The following is a 19,902-nucleotide window of genomic DNA, read 5'->3' as shown; positions in this document are numbered from 1 at the left end:
ACTGAAACATAGTGACAAAAGAGGGGGAGACGGAGACAATGTCCGATATTGCCACAAGAAAAAGGAAATTTATGCTTACCTGATAAATTGATTTCATCTACGATACGACGAGTCCAGGGATTTCATCCTTACTTGTGGGATATTATCCTCCTGCTAACAGTAAGTGGCAAAGAGCACCACAGCAGAGCTGTATATATAGCTCCTCCCTTCCCCTCCACCCCCAGTCATTCGAATGAAGGTTTAGAAAGAGAAAGGAAAAGCTAAAAGGTGCAGAGGTGACTGAAGTTGTAAAATAAAACAAAACATAATCTGTCTTAAAAATGACAGGGAGAGCCGTTGACTTGTCGTATTGTAGAAAAAATCAATTTATCAGGTAAGCATAAATTTCATTTTCTTCTACAAGATACGACGAGTCCACGGATTTCATCCTTACTTGTGGGATACAATACCAAAACTACAGGACACGAATGAAAGGGAGGGACAAGACAGAGACCTAAACAGAAGGCACCACTGCTTGAAGAACTTTTCTCCCAAAAACAGCCTCAGAAGAAGCAAAAGTATCAAATTTGGAAAATTTGGAAAAAGTATGAAGGGACGACCATGTCGCAGCCTTACAAATCTGTTTAACAGATGCATCGTTTTTAAAGGCCCACGTGGAAGCCACAGCCCTAGTAGAATGAGCTGTAATTCTTTCAGGAGGCTGCTGTCCAGCAGTCACATATGCCAGGCGGATGATACTCCTCAGCCAAAAAGAAAGAGAGGTAGCCGTAGCTTTCTGACCCCTACGCTTTCCAGAATAAACAATGAATAATGAAGAAGATTGACGGAAATCCTTAGTCGCTTGCAAGTAAAACTTCAAGACAGGGACCACGTCCAGGTTATGTAACAGACGCTCCATCTTAGAAGAAGGATTAGGACACAAGGAAGGAACAACAATTTCCTGATTAATATTCTTATTTGAAACAACCTTAGGAAGAAATCCAGGTTTGGTACATAAAACCACCTTATCAGAAGGAAATATAATATAAGGCAAATCACACTGTGTATAATATAAGGCAAATCACGCAGAAACTCTTCGAGCAGAAGAAATAGCAACTAAAAACAGAACTTTCCAAGATAACAATTTAATATCTATGGAATGCATGGGTTCAAACGGAACCCCTTGAAGAACTCGAAGAACTAAATTCAAACTCCAGGGAGGAGTAATTGGTCTAAATACAGGCATAACTCTAGTTAGAGCCTGATAAAAAGACTGAACATCTGGCATATCTGCCAAACTTTTGTGAAGCAAAATTGACAAAGCAGAAATTTGTCCCTTTAATGAACTAGCTGATAACCCTTTCTCCAATCCTTCTTGGAGAAAGACAGACTCCTGGGAATCCTCACTTTACTCCATGAGTAACCCTTGGATTCACACCAATAAAGATATTTACGCCATATCTTATTATAGATTTTTCTAGTGACAGGCTTTCGCGCCTGTATCAAAGTATCGATGACCAAATCAAAGAATCCTTGCTTAGATAAAATCAAGCGTTCAATCTCCAAGCAGTCAACTGCAGAGAATGTAGATTTGGATGCAGGAAAAGACCTTGAATGAGCAGGTCCTGTCTCAAAGGAAGTTTCCACGGTGGCAGAGAGGACATGTCCACTAGATCCACATACCAAGTCCTGCGTGGCCACGAAGGCGCTATCAGGATTACTGAAGCTTTCTCCTGTTTGATCCGAGTAATCACTCATGGAAGGAGAGGAAACGGTGGAAACACATAAGCTAGGCTGAACGACCAAGGTACTGCCAAGGTATCTATCAGTTCAGCCTGAGGATCCCTCGACCTGGACCCATAACGTGGAAGCTTGACATTTTGGCGAGATGCCATCAGGTCTAATTCCGGTCTGCCCCATTGAAGAGTCAATGAAGCAAACACCTCCGGGTAGAGTTCCCACTCCCCCAGATGAAAAGTCTGATGACTAAGAAAATCTGCTTCCCAGTTCTCTACTCCTGGGATGTAGATCGCTGATAGATTGCAAGAGTAGGCCTCCGCTCATTGGATTATCTTTAATACTTCTATCATCGCTAAGGAACTCCTTGTTCCCCCCTGATGATTGATATATGCCACAGTCGTGATATTGTCCGACTGGAATCTGATTAATTTGGCCGAAGCCAACTGAGGCCATGCCTGAAGTGCATTGAATATTGCTCTCAGTTCCAGAATATTGAGTGGAAGTAAAGACTCCACCTGAGTCCAAACACCCTGAGCCTTCAGGGAATTCCAGACTGCACCCCAGCCTAGTAGGCTGGCGTCTGTTGTCACTATCACCCACGAGGGTCTGCGGAAACAAGTCCCCTGGGACAGATGATCCGGTGAGAACCACCAAAGAGAAGAGTCTTAATCCAGATTTATCTGAGGAGATACATTTTCATAGTCCCCATTCCACTGTCTGAGCATGCACAGCTGCAGTGGTCTGAGATGAAAGTGAGCAAACGGAATGATGCCCATTGCTGCTACCCTTAATCCAATGACCTCCATACACTGAGCCACTGATGGCCGAGGAATGGCCTGAAGTGCTCGGCAAGTATTTAGAATCTTTGATTTTCTGACCTCCGTCAGAAATATTTTCATGTCTACCGAGTCTATCAGAGTTCCCAAGAAAGGAACCCTTGTCTGTGGATCTAGTGAACTCTTTTCTATCTTTACCTTCCAACCGTGAGTTCTCAGGAAAGACAACACTGTGTCCGTGTGAGATTTTGTCAGATGATACGTTGACGCCTGGATCAAAATATCATCTAGATAAGGCGCCACTGCTATGCCCCGAGGTCTGAGAACCACCAGAAGGGACCCTAGAACCTTTGTGAAGATCCTGGGTGCTGTGGCCAACCCAAAGGGAAGAGCCACAAACTGATAATGTTTGTCCAGGAAGGCAAAACTTAGGAACTGATGATGATCCTTGTGAATAGGGATATGAAGGTATGCATCCTTCAAGTCCACGGTAGTCATGTATTGACCCTCCTGGATCATTGGTAAGATTGTTCGTATAGTCTCCATCTTGAATGATGTTTAGACACTTGAGATCTAAAATGGGTCTGAAAGTTCCCTCTTTTTTGGGAACCACAAAAAGATTTGAGTAAAACCCCTGTCCCAGTTTTGGAATGGGACAAATTACTCCCATAGTAGAGAAGTCTTTAACACAGCGTAAGAATGCCTCTCTTTTTATCTGGTCTACAGATAATCTTGATAGATGAAATCTCCCTCTTGGGAGAAAATCCTTGAATTCCAGTTGATACCCGTGGGACACGATTTCCAGTGCCCAGGGGTCCTGAACCTTTCTTGCCCAAGCCTGAGCAAAGAAAGAAAGTCTGCCCCCTACTAGATCCGGTCCCGGATCGGGGGCCGCCCCTTCATGCTGTCTTTGTAGCAGCAGTCGGCTTCTTGGATTTTTTATCTTTATTCCAAGCCTGGTTAGGTCTCCAGACTGATTTGGATTGAGCAGAATTCCCTTCCTGCTTTGTGGAGGAAGAGGAAGCAGAGGGTCCTCCTTTGAAGTTTCAAAAGGAATGAAAATTATTTTGTTTACCCCTAATCTTAAGAGACGTATACTGAGGTAGGGCATGGCCTTTACCTCCCGTAATGTCAGAAATTATTTCCTTCAATTCAGGCCCGAATAGGTCTTACCTTTAAAAAGAATAGCTTAAAGTTTAGATTTTGATGACAAATCAGCAGACCAAGATTTGAGCCATAACGCTCTACGCGCTAAAATGGCAAGTCCTGCATTTTTCGCCGCTAATTTAGCAATTTGAAAAACCGCATCAGTAATAAAAGAATTAGCTAGATTGAGAGCCTTAATTCTATCTAAAATGTCATCAAATGGAGTTTCAACCTTCAGAGACTCTTCTAGAGCATCAAACCAAAAAGCTGCTGCAGTAGTAACTGGAACAATGCACGCTGTAGGTTGTAAAAGGAAACTCTGATGAATAAATCATTTCTTTAGAAGACCCTCTAACTTTTTATCCATAGGGTCTTTGAAAGCACAACTGTCCTCAATAGGTATAGTTGTACGCTTAGCCAGGGTAGATATAGCTCCCTCCACCTTAGGGACCATTTGCCAAGAGTCCCAAATGGTGTATGATATGGGAAACATTTTCTTAATATTAGGAGGGGTAGAAAACGGTATACCTGGTCTATCCCATTCCTTTTTTACAATTTCCGAAATTCTTTTAGGAACCGGAAAAACATCAGTGTAAGTAGGTACCTCTAGATATTTGTCCATCTTACACAATTTCTCTGGTGGTATCACAATAGGGTCACAATTATCCAGAGTCACTAAAACCTCCCGAAGTAACAGGCTGAGGTGTTCAAGCTTAAATTTAAAGGACATCACGTCCGAATCTGTCTGAGGTAACACATTTCCTGAATCTGAAAGTTCTCCCTCAGACAGCAATTCCCTGACCCCCAACTCAGAGCACTGTGAGGGTACATCGGAAATAGCCAATAAAGCATCAGAGGATTCAGTATTCACATTAATACCTGAAATACTGCGTTTACCCTGTAACACTGGTAATTTAGATAATACCTCTGTAAGGGTAGTTGACAGAACTGCAGCCATCTCCTGCAGAGTAAAAGAATTAGACGCACTAGAGGTACTTGGCGTTGCTTGTGTGGGCGTTAAAGGTTGTGACACTTGGGGAGAATTGAATGGCATGTCCTGATTCTCTTCAGACTAAGAATCATCCTTAGGCACACTTTCTTTACCTAAAATATGCTTTTTACAATGTAAGGCGCTTTCAGTACAAGAGGTACACAATGTAAGAGGTGGTTCCACACTGGCTTCTAAACACATAGAGCAACGAGTTTCCTCAATATCAGACATGTTGAATAGACTAGTAAGAACCACAATAGTCGTTAATCGCTTTATTTATTGATTTAAACAATTTTTTGAAAAATGTGTACTGCGCCTTTAAGTAATAAAAAAGCGCACAATTTTTCCCAAACTGCTTCAAAACGTTAATTAACACTTTAAACTTAGCTACACCTAATCAAAAGTTCCAAAAATTATTGCACCCCAAGAGTAAGGGGAGAAATTAACCTCTAAATGATATTTATAGTCAAAAATATGTTAGAGTTGAAATAAATAACCCCTGCACCTCGCCACAGCTCTGCTGTGACGCCTACCTGCCCCCAGGGTACTGTAAATTGACTCGACAACGATCCGGTTAACAGAACACCAGTCTAGACTCAACCGGAGCTAATGCCTGCTGCCCTCTCAGCCAGAATAAAGTGCGCGTCTGAGCGCGCAAAAATAAGACCCGCCCATCATAGACAATGATCGCATAAGACTAAACAACCGCATGGAGAAGCGGTTTAGACTATAAGGCCATGTGGATTTGTTTAACCCCTAAGCACACACAAAATACAGCCATACTGTTTATTTGAATAAAAAAACGTTAAGCCTCCCAGTGTCCCTTTATATTGCATTTAAGCCCATTATAAATGCTTGGCCCAATATGTCAATAAAATAAAATAAGCACAGGTTTCTCAGTAACACCCCTTGTTTACAGGTCTACTGCTTACCCCTTCCCTTGCAGGGAAAAAATGTCAGCCAGTTCTGATATACCAAGTCTCCTCAGAAATAAAGGGCTGCACATACCTCAATGCTGCTTGTAGCATGAAACCGTTCTCCACACTGAAGATTTCTCTTGCACTACCTTCAGAAGCTCTGTGGGAACCAACATGGATCTTAGTTACATCTGCTAAGATCATCAACCTCAGGGCAGAAATCTTCTTCCATATCTCCCTGAGGAAAATAGTACTCACCGGTACCATTTAAAATTAAAAAAAACTGCTTGATTGAAGAAACTAAAACAAACACCTCTCTTTACCTCTTCCTAGTACTAGCACAGGCAAAGAGAATGACTGGGGGTGAAGGGAAGGGAGGGGCTATATATACAGCTCTGCTGTGGTGCTCTTTGCAACTTCTTGTTAGCAGGAGGATAATATCCCACAAGTAAGGATGAAATCCGTGGACTCGTCATATCTTGTAGAAGAAATGTAGTGTATTGCTTGTTATGCGGATGTGGAAAAAGGTATATAGGGATTACGACACGCGAATTATGTGTGAGACTTGGGGAGCACATAAATAGCATAAAAAATTGTGAAAAGGATCACAACAAAGGTAAGACCCTTACCCCTGTAGCCAAACACTACCACAGCAAACATGGACTAAAACTGGACCTAAAAGTCTCTGTACTACAAGTAATGAAACTTTGAATTAGAGGTGGGAATGTGGAAACTATGCTCCTACAAGCAGAATGCTGATGGATATTTTGGCTTAATACTCTAACACCACATGGATTGAATGAACAAAATTGTTACAATTCCTTTTATAATGCCAGAAACATCCAACTAAAACTACTCTATGAGACTCCTAACCTATGTGACCACCTTATATAAAGCTACCATGCAATAATATATGCTTTAAAGATAAGTTAGCAGTATATATTCATAATTTTACTATATATGGTATGAATATTTATTTGGATGTCCAAATTGTATATTTTCCATCAGTCTATCATATTAGTTATGAATGTATGAATCTTGCTATTCTTCTTCTCTTTTCTCTTTTTCTTTTTGTTAAAAACAAGACCCATTTTTATGAAAATAAAATATGGTAGTCTAATACCATCCTTATGCATTATGAATGGATCACTTAGAATTGGGGATTTCTTATTGCCATATTATTATGTATTTCTGCTCTGATCATGAATACAGAAATGCTTATTGTCTCTTAATAATCAAGAAAATAAATAGAAAAACATCTCGTTCTTTAATAGATTTGACTTTAAAAATTGTGTTTGGGATATAATTTCCGTTAGACATCATTTGTTATAACAGTCTATATGATCATGAAATTTCGGATCCATACTTCAATACTCTATGTGATCATTTTAAATAAACCTACCATACAATAATATCTGCTTTAAAGATAAGGTAGCACGATATACTCGCAATTTCATTATATAAGGTATGAAGATACATTTAGATATTTCCCATCATTCTATCATATTATTTATGAATATATGAATCTTGCTGTTTTTGTTAAAAATAAGACTCATTTCTATGAAATCAAATTCGTTAGTGTAATACCATCCTTATGTACCATGAATGCATCACTCAGAATTGGGGATCTTTCATTGCCATATTTTGCTTCTATATTGTATTTCCGCTCTGATCATAAATACAGAAATGGTAATTGTCTCTTAAACAAGCAATAAAATAAAATAAACATCTCTCGTTTTTATATATTGGACTTTAATTTTATATAAAAATAGTGTTTGGGATATAATTTCCGTATACATTATTCGTTATATCGGTTAACATGATCATGAAATTTTGGATCTACACTTTAATACTGAACATTCTGAGTAGAAGTATGAATGGGTTCCTCATAATTATCATATGGTTTGACATAATCTCCCATAACATCGGAATATTCCTTAGTCACATATTATAGGAAATCTCTCAAGAGCCATATTATATACTTTGACAGCCGTAACCCGGTACCGATTCACTTTTATTTCATAGCATGCAGCTGTCATTAACATATTTGTCTCTATGTTTACCCTAATTACACTTTAGTGTCAAATATCAAATGTATATGAGGATCGTGACTCGCAGTCCGTTCTTATGCACAATTTTCTTGTGGCAATATCGGACATTGTCTCCACCTCCCCCTCTTTCATCACTATGTTTCAGTCATGTGACAGACGCTTACCCAATGATGAGAGGACAAACCCGATTGGCTCCCTAAGGGGTGTGAGAGAATCATCACCCCTGATTGGCTCAGAAATTACGTTTAAGCAGTGAGGCTTTCCCTAGTCAGGTTAGCCTTTGAAAAAGCCATTCTATGGCGAAATGTGCATCAGGCGCTTATACTGAGAGCTCTGCTGCCTTATCTTATGTTTTTGCAATATACTCATAATATGTTACTTATCTTAGCTATAGGAGTATTATAGTATTTAAGTCTTTCTTTGGGACTCTGACAGTGTACGCATCGCTCCAGCATTGCATTAGAAGTAGTTCATGTGTTTGAGGTCCATCCTCTTTATGTAGATAGTTTGCTGTGCAATCCGTGAGCATTTTTGGGTGCATACCTATCAGACATTATTGCATTACATTTGTAAGGTTATTACCTGGGCATGCCTGCTCTCTTTCTTTCCTTGATTTTTATCAAGTTTTATATACACCTACAGTAGTAGTTCATTTCTACTTTTTAATTTTATTTAATAAATGTTAAGTTTTATAACCTATCCGGTTTGAACAAACCTCACTGCAACACGATTTACTATTTGTATTTTACTGAGTGGTCTGGACTATCCATTTTTTTCTCCTTTTTGTTCTATCTATATTCAAAATACCACCTCACTCATAAATAAATTTGACACAATTAAATGGAAGGATACCTATAAACTTGTATCACTCGATTTGGCGTCCTTATACCCTGTCATACCCCATTTCAAGGGATTAAAATCTATTAATTATTTTTTTTTTTAAATTGCTCAAATTACAGTGAAGAAACTATTGCATTTCTGGCTCAAACAATTGAATATTTATTGACACATAACTTTTTTTCTCTTTGAGGGGAAGTACTATCTCCAAATATGTGAAACAGCAATGGGCGCAAAATTCACGCCTTACTACGCCAACCTATATTTAAGTTGGTGGGAGCACTTCCACATCTTTTGATATACTAACCCCTTTAGAGAAAATATAGTGTATTATGGACGTTACATCGACAATTTGGTACTGGTCTGGAATGGCAATGAGGAATCTATCAAGTCATTTTGCTGTTACGCAAATCACAATGATTTAGACTTGAGATTCACTTCGGAGTATAGTAGTGAGTGATTACATTTTCTTGACATTACCCTCAAACCAAATTTCCCAAATCATTATATAGAGGTGGAACTATATCGTACGTCAATTGATCAGGGTTAAACAAAATTGCTCAGATTCCCAGACCTATGACAATAGTGCACAAGAAACTATAGAAAGATTGGAGATGAGAGGCTACAATACAGAACTACTAAAAACAACAAAAAGGGAAATAGATTTGATCCCTAGATCAGAACTTCTCCAATATAACAAACACAAAAAAGACAAAAAAACAAGAGAAGTATTGCATATCCCCCCAAAAAACTATTTATTACCACGTATAGTTCCGAATACAATGGAATATGTGAACTTATTAAGCGACATTTACCCATTTTGGAAAATGACCCAGTTCTAACAAAAGTGATTAAAATGGTTGCAATTTTGTTTCTAGGAAAAGTAAAACCCTCAGAAACGTTCTCTCCCCTTCAATGTTACCCACGATAAGAGATACAAATTGGCTAACAAAAAGGAAAGGATGTTTCAAATGTGGGGCTAACAGATGTAAAACATGCTCTTATATTATACCTGGTCCAAATTTCAAATCAAATGTGACAGAAAAAAACACATGACATTAGGTATTTTATCAATTGTAACACCACACATGTGGTATATTTACTAACTTGTCTAGAATGCAATACACAGGAAAAACAGAGACCCCTAAAGGATAGGTTTCTTGAACATGTTAGGGCGATAGATTACCCAGAATCCACCACTCCCATTGCAAAACACTTTCATAAACTACATAATTCAGATAGCTCCATATTAAGTGTACAGGGCATTGATTTCATCCAACATAGCCCTAGAAGGGGAGACATAATTACCGAACTTAATGAAAGGGAGGTATTTTGGAAATTCAATATAAAAACTGGAATCCCTCTACGTCTAAATTCCCAAATGAACGTAAATTTGTTTATTCAATGACCTTATCCATATCCTTTAAAATATAATTAGTTGTGTTTTCTACTAAATGAATTGCCCATTTAAAATTATACCACATTGTGTAACAATACTATTTATACATTTCAAGTACGGGTTAATGTTCATTAGTGATAGGTGGTTTGATCATTACTGCAGGTACTGTGAGAGTTAAATTATGAATGTCTGTAACTAATTAAGTAATTTATCAATTAGAGCTGTGCATATATATTGCAGGCCTTTACCCTCACTTTTTATCAGTGATCAAGTGCCCTAGCGGCATGAAACGCGTCTGTTGTGGGGCTTAGGCTCTCTCACTGCATCTTCTTTTTGTTGTGTTTTTATGGTTCCCTGACTGCGCCATGTTTGTTTGAAACTGCTGCAATAAATATTGGAATTTTTACCTTTTATTTGTTCCTGTTACTTGAGTGCCGAGGATCCTGAGTTTATCTGTGTAGAATATGCCAGTTTTAGGCTTGTGAGTTCTGGATTCAGCACTTTTATTTCTCATTGGAATTGGAAAGACCACAATTTTCCGAGTTAAAATACTGAAAAATGTAACAAAGTAATATATTGCAATTTTTGTATCACATTTAAATAAAGTTTTTATGTTACAATAGCAAAGTGTTTAATGACCCTTTATAGCATACCTCTCAACTTTCCAGCATTCTGTGGGATTTTGACATATTGGGAAGATCTCACTTCCTGAGTCATGATCTTTGCCCCCACAAGTCTGCAGCCTGTCCAGACATGCCCACTGTTCACTCTCAACCCTACCCCTCTGACATCCATAGCCTGACCCATTTAAATTAATTGCAGTAGTTGCAGCAATTTTAAATTCTATTAATTTATCTGCATATATTTAAAAAATATACATTTAAAGAATAATTAATTGTAAAATATGCAGAAATCATTCCATAATTTTTATTAATGACATAATGAAGTTGTTACACAACTTGTCAGAGAGTTACCCTTTATGGCTGAGCTAAGCAATCATAGTCTATGACACAGAAATTAGTAATGATTTTTAAAAGGTTACAGAGTAGAGATGGGGCAGCAGGAAATTTGGCTGGAACACGCATAGTTCAGGCAAATGTACAAAGTCAGGTTCAGCAGCGTAGTTAGTATCAAACCAGTACAGACCAAGAAGTACCAGGGATGAGCCAAGAAGAAGTCAAGATAAGCAAAGAGTCAGAAGCTAAATCAGGAACTGTAGAATAGTCAGCAAGGTAAAGGGTCATGCACAGGAACAACAATAAAAACAAAATTGCAAAACATTAAGGGCTAGATTAGCTAGATTATGAGTAGAGCACAAAATTGAGATTTTGCAAGCACAATATTTGCACTCCACAAGTTAAGCGAGGTTGCGTTCACATTGCATGGAAGCTTTTGTGCTCACGAGAGCACGCTTCCATAGACTGCTGTGGGAGCCTTGTTCTCATGCCGTGAGACACGGCAAAGAACCTAGCGCAGTGCACGGGGTAAGTAGCACAGCATTGGGCAGCACATTGAAAATATATATTTATATGAATATATACACATATTAACACCTAAATATATAGGTATATATGCATATACATATACAGTATATTTATAGTGATAACACAGTCCCCATAGTCCGAAATATAAAGGCGCTTTTCAGTGCCATTTTCTTTAACACCTCACAACCCTTCACTTTAACACCTTATAACTCTTTTTGTGTTGTTATTTAAAAAAAAAAATAAAGATGCTCATATTTTATTTTTATTTGGCGGGCAATTCGGAGACATTTTTTTAATTAACCAGTGGTCTGACCTCTGGTTAATTGCGCAAAGTGCTTGCAGGAGCATTAATGAGCCACTTGTAATGGCTGGTTATCTAACATGCACCCGTAAACAGATAGATGTGCTGGTTCTACACTGATAAAATGACATGCTCTATTGAATGAGAGCATGTATTTTTTCACTATAGTGGACTTTTAAAAAAAACTATTTTTGAAATCTCCAGCTGTTTTATCTCAGCAGCATAGAGGCAAAGAAAACTCTAAGTCTAAATAAAGCAAACCAACAGTGAATCATGGTGATGCATACAATTTACAGCTTTTCATGACAAAAATACTAGAAGACAGAATCACTGGGTAGAATAGCACATACTTAATTCTTAATTAAGGTAAACAGCAAGTCCAAGTTACCTTCTTTGTCTGTGTAGTGCTCCTGTTATTTATCTAATTTCCTTGGTAATTATTAACTTCTATTACTCATTTCCAAGTTCTTATTGTTTTCTACTGATGAATCTAACTGTCCAGGCATAACATTTTTGTATTTATGTTATGTTGTAATAATGTTCTATTCAAGTGTTGTTATACTAACAAAATACAGGAAAATGCGTATTCTTGCTCAAGCACACAAAAGCCAAGATATGCTAAAATAATTAATTGCTTTGTTTGCTACCTTAAATGGACATAAAGAAATACAAGATAGGAACAAATCCAATATGAGGAACAGAAGTAACTGCTTTGGTATTTTTTGCATAAAAATAAAAAGTGAAAAAGCCATAAGGCAAACATCCCCATACTAAACTGGGCTCCTCTAACTGAACGCCGGTCCAGAGCATCTTAAAAGGGGTGCCGATCAAGCAGGGTGCAGGGGATCAAGTTGTCCTTATGGTATGTTGTCTGCAATTTGATGAGGCACCTGGATATACCACTTGTTTTGGGGTGTTACTTTCTGTGAGAGATGGGATAAACTTCAATTCCAGCCCGGAATTAAGCCACGATCTGGCGCAACTTAAAGTGTACCCCATTCCTCTCAGAAGGTAACACCCCCAAGCAGAATCATTCAACAGAAAATAATTTCATTATCCTATTGGATGATAAGAATATAAAATAAAACAATTTCTTGCTATTAAATGATTTTTAAAAATCAGCCAATAAGGATGAATCAGAACCCCTATATAAAAGGGTTCCATGCACCCTGAAATACAGTGTGCAGCAGCGATTATATGAAGAGGATGGCTCTAGGAAGAGAGCTGAATAAATGAGGATTGAAGACACAGAGCGGAGGCAGCAGAAGAGGCTGCTTGGAAGCCCGCTTATGTGAAGGATGAAGAGGGCCCTGGCGTGGATGAAGATTAGAGTGGAGGCGGCAGAAGAGGCCGATTGGAAGCCCGCTTATGTGAAGGATGAAGAGGGCCCTGGCGTGGATGAAGATTAGAGTGGAGGCGGCAGAAGAGGCCTCCTGGAAGCCCTCCTCCGCCACAATGAAGATGGGCCAGGATGAAGAAGGATTAAGAGGGTACTTGTGGTGGGCTACTATGGTTTAGGAGTAATTATGATTAGTGGTTAGGCAAGGCAGCTATATCCCAAGGGATCATTTCCTATACATCGCCAATATGGGCAGTTATGCTGTGTGCTATCTATTTCCATCATCAGCAACCAAAGGCATGTATAGTAAACGCCTCTTGGCGATGATGCCTGTCAGAATCTATGTCAGGATCTTGGAATATTTCAACCGGCTCGCTCGACATAGTGGTAGATGCCTTGGAATATCTTGCCACCTCTTATCACTTTCGATCATCAATATTGCAGGACCGTGCTACGATTATCTGGTTTCACAATTCAATGGTAAAACTGAATAACCAGAGAATGTTTACCTGCAAGCTCAACCCATTTCAATAGGTTGTTGTTTCAAAGCACAAAACCAGCTATTTTACATTCACAAAAAAAACTAAAAATAAAATTTCTCGTACATTGTATACTCTGCGGCTGATATAACAAGTCATTGGAAATACATTAAGGGAAAAACAATTTTACAGTATACTGTCCATTTAACATACATTGAAAGCCTTATATAATATAATATAATATTTTATATATATATATATATATATATATATATATATATATATATATATATATATATATATAAATGTATGTATATATATATATATTTATACATGTGTTTTTGTGTAATTTATATGAATATATATATATATATATATATATATATATGAATATACATATATAAATACATTAATATATAAATATATATATATATATATATATATATATATATACATCCATGCACATATTTAGGCATACTGTATATATATATATATATATACACAATATAGCCCTTTGCAGTCAAACACCTTGTCATACAGGTGGTGAGAGTCCACAATCCATTACGCCTATGAATTCCCTACCACTAGGAGGAGGAAAAGATTCACAAACACCAAGAACTGTATTTAGTTCCAAGTTTTGTAATGTGGAAATTGTCCTTTGCCTCTGCCTGTTGGTTTGTCAATAAACTCATATTCATGTTCCTCTGCTGTTATGTTTCAGCAATGGTGTTTGCTTCCTACTGGTTTGTTCCAGTAGCAGAGTACCTTTGGGTAAGTACTATATATATATACAAACAGGAAAAAAGCAGGCACTCTCCGGTACTCCAAAACATCATGCTACTTGGGATGAAAAGATATCCTTTTTTGAAAATACCGGAGAGTGCCTGCTTTATTCCTGTTTGTATGTTTGGCTTGCTGCAGCACCCGGTCACTGCATTGAGAGTGCCACACCTGCTTGGAGATCAGACTGCATATATGAGTATTAATATATATAAATATATATACATCCATGCACATATTTAGACATATATATATATATTTATACATGTGTATTTGTGTAATTTATATGAATATATATATATATATGAATATACATATATAAATACATTAATATATATAAATATATATATATATATATATACATACATGCACATATTTAGGTGCCTGCTTTATTCCTGTTTGTATGTTTGGCTTGCTGCAGCACCCGGTCACTGAATTGAGAGTGCCACACCTGCTTGGAGATCAGACTGCATATATGAGTATAACTATTATTTTAAAGTATTTATGTTGTGTTTGTTGCACGTTTTTGTGAAAGCCTTTACGCAAGGTCTTTAGTCACGGTAACCTGGTGAGTGTTAAATTCAATTGTGCTCAAGCAAACGCGTTTACTATCAACTTGTAATAGGCAAGCAAGTTAACGTGGGCACGATATTGCTATATCCCGAACGTGTGATAACTTTAACACGCTACTAATCTAGCCCTTTATGGGACATGTTGTTATCCATTAGTAACCTTTCTTTGTCCATATTTAATACCTAAAATAATGTTTGATCTTGTAACTTCTCATTATAACATCTCAAAACAAATTTTTTTTCTCAGTCTCTTTGCATGTAGTAGATAAGTATTCACCACTGAAAAGCTACGACATATACACATAAACTGTCCCTTTGGGATAGCTCTCTTGAGGTGTTTAGAATGACTAGAATCAAACCTTAAAGGGACAGTAAACACTTTGTGTATATATAAAAAAACTCTGCAGTATACTTTCATTATTTATTTTGGCCCCCTTTCCTGTAATTTCATTCTGAAATTATGAGCTTTTAAGTCCCTGTTAGAAGTGGAAGTGCAGAACACTGTTATAATCCACACAGTCATTGGCTGCAGGGCCGCCATCAGGGGGTGAATAGGGTGACTCCTGTCAGGGACACAGTGGGCCAGGGGGCCCCATGAAGCAAGCACAACTATTTTTTTTTTTACTGGCAGTCACCAGAGGGTGCTACAGCAGAGTGCTATTGAGCGTGGGAAATGTCATTACAGGGAGTAAAACATTTGCATTTGAGAGGATTTCTGAGTGTGCACTAAACTACTATGCACAGTGTGAGACTTGGTACTTCAGTTTGTACAGTGTGTGCCTGAGTCAGCCGGCAGATTACTTTCATTTGCAGAGTAGGTAGGACTTACTTAGTAAATGTTTTTTATTTATTTGTGCAATTTCAGTATGTAACTTCAGTGTGGTAGTTGCGTGGTGGGGCCAGGGGTCTATAAAAACATTTTTTAAGCATTATGCAGCAGTGTATTTATGATTATTTCACAATGCTGCAGAAATTCTATGTTTAAAACCATGCAGAAATCTAACCAAAATAGCAGAACTCTATGTAGGAGATAAACTACTCACTTTTCAAGATTTTGTTCGGAAATACAATCCACCCCTCCTCTTGCATTTTGAGTTCTGGAGACTACGCAGCCTCATCATCTCATGGGGCTTTGATAAAGGCCCTCCGAGAACCAAAACTAGTTGGGAGGTAAGATGGGACTCCTCGTCCCCCCCTACTCGACTACTATCTATTTCATATCTTGTACTCATGAATCCCCCAGTCTTCCACAAATCCCCCCCAATCCGACGATGGGAATCCTCCTTAGCGGTCACGCACGAACCACAACAATGGCGAGTTGCAGTCCAACTCACCAAAAAAGCTATACATTGTACAACTTTGTACAAGCTGTTCCTCAAGGTTGTTCTCCAATGGCACATGACTCCAATTCGCCTTTTTAAAATCTCGTCTACTCATTCACCTAAGTGCTGGAGGGGATGCGAGGATTTGGGAACCCCCCAACATATCTGGTGGTCTTGCCCACAAATCCAGCCGTTGTGGCAGGAGGCAATTCAGTTTTGTTCCTCAGTGGGTATTAAGTTATCCATATCACCAAGTATCTGTCTCTTTCACATTTTGCCCAGGCAGTTAGACCTGCCGCAAAAATTGTTCTGTATTTACCTATTCCTAGCCATTAAATTAGCTGTGGCCCGTATGTGGCTACAGCGAGTTTCACCCTCCTGGGAGCAAGTGACTGACATTTTACACTTTATCAGGAAAATGGAATCCTATGTCTCCCACATTCATGGGTCAGTGGACCTCCAGGTCAAGATCTGGGCATATGGCCCAAAATGACTCTGACTCTCACTGCCAAAGGTGCGGGAGACTCATGGCTCCCTACCCCTGGTCTCTTCTAAAACTACATGACCAAATCTGTTCATTCAGGCTCCTGTTCCCTTCCCTCGAATGAACTCCTTTCCCCTCTGCCCTCTTCCCCACAACCCCCCTCCCATATACTCCATTCCCCCTTTTTTTTTTTTTTTTTCTCTCTCTTCATTCTCTCTCTCTTCTTTTTTTTTTTTTTTCTTTCTTTTTCTCTGTAACAATTTGATATAATCTCAGTATGGTTGATTAATATATTAGATTTTCTATATCCAATAGTTATTTTATAATATTGCAGTGAACAGCCATGATATAACCTTTTTATTATTCAGGAAAATGCTGATCTTGTTGGACTATTAAAACAATGTCTGTCTCCTTGTGGATTTTGGCATCTAACACTCCCACCCCGAGAGGTGGCGGGAAAGCTTGGGAGACTAACAAACAACGGACCTTGACACCCAGCATTTTCTATTATGCTTTTCTTATATATGACTGTTCCATACATTGTAATGTTTTATAAGTGCCGTATTATGTACCTTTGTTATATACATGTATGCACTTGAAGCCCTTATGTTCATTTATCTGTTTCAATAATAAAAAAATATATATAAAAAAAAAAAAAAACCATGCAGAAATGTTTCCTCCTCAATACACAAATGGTAGGTGCCTTTTTGGCAGATATGATTTTTTAAATATATATATATATATATATATATATATATATATATATATATATATATATATAAATATATATATGTATATAAAAATATATAGGTCCATACAATGAAAAGCACTTACCGGGTCTTTACAGCATACATAACAATTTTATTGATTCATATCAGTGACGTTTCAGGGCTATTAACCTCGTCTTCAGACCACATATAGCAAAAAAATGTGCACATACCTTACTCCATATATACCCCAAAACAGTGATGTGTAGTAATAGGAGGCAGGGGAGGCAGCTCCTCATCTGTCCAATCAGGGAAAAAAGATTTCAAATAATATTTATTAAAAAAAAAGTGTTTTTTATCTTATAATTTTTTTCACCCCGTCCCAAGGGTACCCCCCCCCACCCCTGATGGCGATTACTCATTACCCACGTCATCATCATTATTTATTTGTAGTACTGCACTTGCGCTGCCAAATTCACCATCCATTGTTGCGCAATTAGGAGGCAGTGAGCCGGTCCGCTGCCCTCCATTAATGGTGCAACATGGATCTAAATAACCTCGACTGATCACTTAGAGCTGCCACCTCCATGATGAGCTAGATCACTTGAGCCAATTAGCTCAGCATTCAGCACTGTGGGGAGGCGTGCCTGCTGGGCTGCTGATTGACAGTCTGGAGTATGGGTCATGTGACGTCGCACCGACACAGTCAGACTGGCAGGAAGACTCAGTAGTCAGTACTGGAGGGAGCTGCTGCTGCAAGAGTGCGACTGCGTGCCCGTGCTGCCCTGCCCTCAGTGCCTGCCTGAGCTGAAAAAATTAAAGTGCTCACTGCTCAGTTGTGGCTGTCTGTGTGGATGAGGTCCTAGAGGACAGGACTGTGCTGGAGGAGACTCAGGAGGAGGACTGGGATGGACGGGGGAGCGGAGCCAGGAGTGACAGTCTATCAGTCTTCTGTCTGACAGTGACACTGACGACCGACCGGACCTCATCACCTCAAGCTTTAGCTCAGGTAAGGTCCAAAACACCCAGTAACTACGCCGCCAACCTGGAAACTCTCCAGCGTCTTGGCTGCACCACTGTGCAGGCTCAGCCTGTTGCCGTGGTTACCGGAAGCAGCGTCTCTAAAAATGTAAAAAGAAGAACAACGGAAAAATTATACATTATACATTGTAACATTCATGATAACATGGTTACCAATTACTCAGTCTTAAGTGCTACTTTGTATGTCTACTATGTCCCATATTAGGGATTACCTCTTATCGATAGTCAAAAAGCCATTACGTAAGCGGCATGAATACTATGTTTAACCTATAGGGGCACAATGTCTATCCTACAATTAACAAGATTGCTAATACTGTCATCATGTAGCTAATTGACAGGGTCATACAAGTGTAAAACTATATCTATAAGGGAGGGTTAGCTTGTCTATGTTATAACACAGCTATAAGGGCTTAATATTTCAATAAATCCTGAAGATTCCCAGGCCAAGCTTTACATAGGTCACAATATTTGTACATATATACATGATCTACAGCATAACCCTTAGTTGTAGGTTTTATACAAGGCTATACAAGGAACCTACAACTAAGGGTTATGCTGTAGATCATGTACATGTACAAATATTGTGACTTATGTAAAGCTCGGCCTGGGAATCTTCAGGATTTCTTGAAATATTAAACCCTTATAGCTGTGGTATGACATAGACAAAACTAAATCCTGCATTTAACCAGATTTAATGGTATGAGACCTAATGCCACAGCTTATGGTTCCACCAAGATCATATAGAGTACAGCATTTTCAAAATCCATAAGTACAGCTGATAGATGGGAACATTTGTACACCAGATTTGAAGTGGTTCTCTTGGTTGGGGAAATTTTTTTCTTGGAGGAACGCACACATTTAGGACCTTTTGACCTTACTACTGATTATTCACCTCTTTCTACAGACTTTGAGACTAATGAGACCTTTCTGGAAGTCACCAATCCACCACTTAACCTTTAAATTATTGTTTAGGCAGTTCAGGGCCCTTCCTTTCAGACACTGCCTGCTGTTGTCATCATATAGTTGGAATCTTACTTGACAAAAAGATCATCAGAATTCCATATTTTGTCTTGTAAATCTCCTTTTTTGACAAAACTGTAGTCAACCTCATTACGTGTCAGGTCAATGTAAACAAGTGCTGAGTGTCTGTGTGGGTGTTTGTGTCTGAGATTGTTTGTGTGTTTCTTTGCGTGTCTGCTAGAATATTTACGTGTGTTTCAGTGTATAAGTGTGTCTGTGTGTTTCTGTGTTTGTGTGTTACTACCTTTACAACATTTCCAAATTTTACTACACTTAAAAATAAAGTGCATATACGTTTTAGTCACTTGGTCAAAAATTGCACATGTCAAGGGGGGCTGATCAACGGTTAAGTAAGGGGCCCCAAAATTTCTAGTGGCGGCCCTGATTGGTTGCACACTCTAGTGACCGATGTATAACTGTCTCTAACTGTCACAGCAGAGAAGGTAACCTAAGTTACACCATGGCTGCTCCCTTTGATTTTTAGACACTAAGGGGCCAATTTATTAATGTCTGTCCGACATGATACGCTGCAGCGTA

Source organism: Bombina bombina, chromosome 2 (genome assembly GCF_027579735.1).
Source record: "Bombina bombina isolate aBomBom1 chromosome 2, aBomBom1.pri, whole genome shotgun sequence".
Classification (NCBI taxonomy): domain Eukaryota; kingdom Metazoa; phylum Chordata; class Amphibia; order Anura; family Bombinatoridae; genus Bombina; species Bombina bombina.
This window is presented reverse-complemented; position numbering follows the sequence as displayed.